Source organism: Myodes glareolus, chromosome 6, assembly GCF_982192425.1.
Source record: "Myodes glareolus chromosome 6, mMyoGla1.1, whole genome shotgun sequence".
NCBI lineage: Eukaryota > Metazoa > Chordata > Mammalia > Rodentia > Cricetidae > Myodes > Myodes glareolus.
Window position 1 is genome coordinate 48476577 of NC_142031.1, and position 5304 is coordinate 48481880.

Below are 5304 nucleotides of genomic sequence, written 5' to 3' on the forward strand. Positions count from 1 at the left end.
TCTCCCCTTGCTGAAAACCTTAGAATTTGAAGGCTGCTGACATGGAAAGTCAGTGTTTTTTAGAAAAGTAGTACCTGGTAGGTTGCCTATGATCCAGTGGAAGGCTCTACATCAGTGTACCCACAGACAGCATTGATTGGACTGAGTGGCTATGAAAAGAGGACTTGAAATCGAGAAAGGAGTTTGATAAGGGTGGTTCTGAGAAGGGTTGGAAGGGGAGAAGAGGGTGGTTATGTTCAAAATATGTTGAATATATATGCAAAATCTTGAAGAATGAACTTTTCCTAATCTTAAAAAAGTAGTAGCTTGAGAGATGGCTCAAATGTTAAGAGTACTGCCTGCTCTTCCAGAGAACTCAGGTTTATGTCCTAGCACCCACATCTATCACTCCAGTCCCAGAGTATCTGGCACCCTCTTCTGGCTTCCATGGGCACTGCACACCTATGGAGCACAGGAAAAACATTATCACACATAAAATAAAAATAAGACTTTTTTAAAGAATTAAATTTAGCTGTACTTAGATTTCTTTCCCCTGTTGGAAAAAAAAAATGTGTTCAAGTTACATTTCATCTAACTTAGAAAAGGTTAATTTTGTCTTTCTTGGACAAAAGGGAAGCAAACTTTAACTTAGAGTCATTTTTTTTTCTGTGAAAGGTTTGATAGTATCTCCCAAAATGTACTTGTTGAACCCTGACCTCTCAGTGAAGCAGTACTGGAGAATGGAGCCTGGTGAAAACTGTTTCAGTTACAGAAATTCACAAACGGAATCATGTCTTACTTGTTTTCACACTTGATACCATTTTCCTTGTGCATTCCCTTCCTCCCCCTCTGGCTTCTTCTATGTTATGGACCAGCCCAAAACTCTCATCTGATTAGTTGGAACTGCCTGGCATTAGATTCCTGCTTCCAGAACCAGTAGTTTATATAAACTTGCTTACTTTATAAATTATCTAATCTTAATTATTGTTATAGCAATATGAAATAAACTATTTCACTATTTCTTTGTTTTTTCACCGAGTCTTTGATATCCATCCAGGTTCAACTAGGTGCAGTAAATAATTCTTAATTAAATATCCTTCTTCAATTTGTAAAGAAATACAGAATCCACTAAGGCAGCATGGAGTTTTAAGTATAGTCTTAGGAGTCAATGGTTGGTGATATTAGATCCAGAAACCTGTTCTATGAGAACATGCTTCATTTCCAACCTTAGTGTGCAGTCAAGAGGTTAATTCATGGGACCAAGAGTACTCAAAGCCTGAAAACCCAAATAAAGGTCTGGCCTTTGCTTACCTCTTGAGCTATGACCTCTATTCTCCCTTGGTTTTAACTGTTAACTTCACAGTCTAGACTCACCTACAGGAGTCTCAATAGAAGGATTGCCCAGATCAGATTGGTCTGTTGGAATTTGGAAGGAAGGAGTCATGGTAGTTTGAATGATAATGGCTCCTACAAACTCACAGATTTAAATACTTGGTCACCAGGGAGTGGCACTATTTGAAAGGATTAAGAAGTGTGGCCCTAAAAGACACTTAAGGTCATGCTCAGCATCCTTAGCGATCAGGGAAATGCAAATCAAAACAACTATGAGATACCATTTTACACCGGTCAGATTAGCTAAACTCAAAAACATCAATGATAGCCTATGCTGGAGATGATGTGGAGTGAGGGGAACACTCATCCATTGTTGGTGAAAATGCAAACTTGTGCAGCCACTGTGGAAATCAGTGTGGCGGTTTCTCAGGAAACTGGGAGTCAACCTCTCTCAGGACCCAGCAATTCCACTCTTGGGAATATACCCAAGAGATGCCCCATCATACCACAAAAGCATTTGTTCAACTATGTTCATAGCGGCACTATTTGTAATAACCAGAACCTGGAAACAACCTAGGTGCCCCTCAACAGAAGAATAGTTAAAGAAGGTGTGGAACATATATACATCAGAGTTTTACTCAGCAATAAAAAACAATGACATCTTGAATTTTGCATGCAAATGGATGGAAATAGAAAACGCTTTACTGAGTGAGGTAATCCAGACCCAAAAAGAGGAATATGGTATGTACTCACTCATAAGTGGATTCTAGTCATAATTAAAGGTCTTTGAGCCTATTATTCATGATCCTAGAGAAGCTGAATAAGAAGGTGAACCTGAAGAAAATTATGTAGTTATCCTCCTGGATATTGGAAGAGACAAGAGTGCCAGGCAACCTTGGGTGCACGGGGGGGGGGGGGGTGAGGTGGGGGGTGGACGGAAGGGGAGAGGGTTAGAGAGAAGGTAGGGGAGGATTGGGGAAAGCTTGGGGGATTGGGATGGGGGGGAAGAAGGATGGATATGGGAATATGGGAGCAGGGAAGCATATATCTCAACTAAGGGAGCCATTTTAGGGTTTATAAGAAACTTGATTCTAGAGGGGTTCCCAGGTCCAAGGAGAGATCCCCAGATTGTTCCCTGGACAGCAGAGGAGAGGGTGCCTGTACTGGCCTTGGCCCATAACCATACTGATGAATATTTTGCATATCACCTTAGAACCTTCATCTGGCGATGGATGGAGATAGAGACAGAGACCCACATTGGAACACTGGACTTAACTCCCTAGGTCCAAATGAGAAGCAGAAGGAGGGAGAACGTGAGCAGGGAAGGCAGGATCAGAGGGAACCTTCACCTGACAATGGATGGAGATTGAGACAGAGACCCACACTGGAGCACTGGACTGAGCCCCCAAGGTCCAAATGAGGAGCAAAAGGAGGGAGAACATGAACAAGGAAGGCAGGACCATGAGGAGTGCGTTCACTCACTGATACAAGGGGACTGATCTAATGAGAGTTCACCAAGACCAGCTGTACTGGGACTGAACGAGCACGTGATCAAACCGGATTCTCTGAATGTGACCGGATTCTCTGAATGTGGCTGACATGGGGGCTGACTGAGAAGCCATTAATAATGGCACTGGGACTTGTTTCGTCTGCATGTACTGCCTTTTTGGGATCCTAGTCTGTTTGGATGCATACCTTCCTAGGCCTGGATGGAGGGGGGAGGGTCTTGGACTTCCCACAGGGCAGGATACCCTGCCCTCTCTTAGGACTGGAGGGGGAGGGGGAGTGGTGGAGTGGGAGGGAAATTGGAGGAGGGGAAGAGGTGGAAATTTTGAATGGTATTATTTATAGAGCTAAAAAATTAAAAAGAAGTGTGGCCTTCAGGGAGGAAGTGTGTCAGTGGAGGTTTCAAGGACCCAAGCCAGGCCTCGTGTCACTCTTTCTCCTTGTTGCTTGCAGATCTGGATATAGAACTCTCAACTCCTTCTCTAATAGCATAACTGCCCACATGCCACCATGATCCCTGCTGTAATGAAAATGGGCTAGACCTCTGAGACGGTAAGCAAATCCCAATTTGCTTTTTAAGAGTTGCCAAGTCTCTTCACAGAAATAGAACAATAAAGCCGATGTCTTATTAATTGATGTATGAGGGCCCAGTCCACTGTGAGCAATACCATCTCTAGACAGCTGATCCTGAACTGTGTAAGAAATCAGTTGAGCACATGTTTGCCTGCCAACCACCTAGCAAGTAGAATCTTTCATGGTTACTACTGAATTCCTCTGGCTGCAAACTGAGCTCCTTGGTTGAAGATAATGCTGTGTGGAATAGAAGAAGACCAGCCTACAAGCTCCTGCATTGACTTTACTCAGTGATAGAGTATGACCTGGAATTTTACATCAAATGACCCCTCAAGTTGATTTTGATCAAAGTGTCTTACCACAGCAACAGAAACAAAACTAGAACACCTCTGATCTTTGGAATACTCTTTCAAAAATTTTGCCTGATAAAAGTGTCAGGCAAAACAGGCTCTGGCCGTACCCAAGAGTATATGCTGACCATGAGGTTAATGACTTCTGGTATGCACTTGGTGCCCTGGACCATAGTACACTGGCTAGTCCATTTCAGAGATTGAAAAATGTAAGTCCGTCATGTTCCATGCCTATGTGACATAGTCAGAGTTCAGGTGAGCTTCTTAATGATTTTTAGTCTTAATTGTCAGTTTAGATTGATAGTTTAGAATTGCCTGGAAGGAAATTTCTAAACTATCAGTTGAGATAGGGTTTTCCTGTGGACTTGTGAGTGATTTTCATTGAGTTATTTGAGATAAGAAGATTCACCCTGAATGCGGACCACACAGTTCTATGGGCTAGACCTTGAACTTAATGAAATGCAAGGAGCAAGCTGAGCACTAATGGGCCTGCATTAATAAATTTGAATACTTCTCCCTGCTCTTGTCTGTGGATGTGACCGATGCTTCAGCTTCCTGCCACCTGGACTTCCCTGCAATGATAAACTGTAATCAGGAACTAAGAGACAAATAAACCCTTTACCCTCAAGTGACTTTTGTTTGCATGTTTTGTCACAACAGAAAATGGAACTAAGATGTCACTGCACCATGCACGTTGTCATAATGTTGCTGTAGAAAGAAGTCATTGGTTTCAGTGACTTCACTAGAAAGGGACTGGAAACACACATCTGGTCTAGGCCAGCCCGGCCCCAATGAGCTGTGCCTTTGTTGGTTTTACTCAGTGCTCTTCACCATAATAAACCATACCTGAGAGGAGAATGACTTTTTGGAGTTTGTTGAGTCTGGTCAATAAATCATTAAGTCTAAAGGTGGTCTTTAATATCTCCACAAAAATGCCACAGATCACTTTATCACAAGAAATAATAGGTATTTTTCTTTACCTTTGTCAGCTCCACCACTCCTCGAGAACATAAAGAACATGAGTTGATCTATCTGAAGATTTCCTTCCTCCCAATTCCAAATGTTTCCCTCCCCTTTTCTCACACCATCCTTCAAGTCCTCATCATACACTCAGAAATGAACAGAGACCTTTGTGATGGCAGACTGTCTTTGTCAACTGGGCTGGACTGAAACCAGTGCTTAGAAAATTCATAAAGCCCACACCTGTGTGTGCCTGTCAGGACTTCTCCAGAGAGGAATGCATTGTGAGGGATCTGGCCTAATGGCCTAATGAGTAGATCAGACTCTTGATTGTTCTGTGATATGATGACTATACCGGAGTGGTGAGAAGTAGGAGACAGGGTATCGTTCAAGTAGAGTGTGTCTGGAAGAGCTGTGTCCTTCCCTGGTTACTTCCCATTTCTCTCGTCTCTGCTTGCTGACCACCATGAAGTGAGCTGCTCTTCTCTACCATGCCTTCCCACTATGGTGAACTAAGCCCTTTATAACCATAGACAAAATAAATCTTTCCTCCCTTAGGTTGTTCTTGTATTTGGAGCACACACAGTGATGGATATACCTTAGA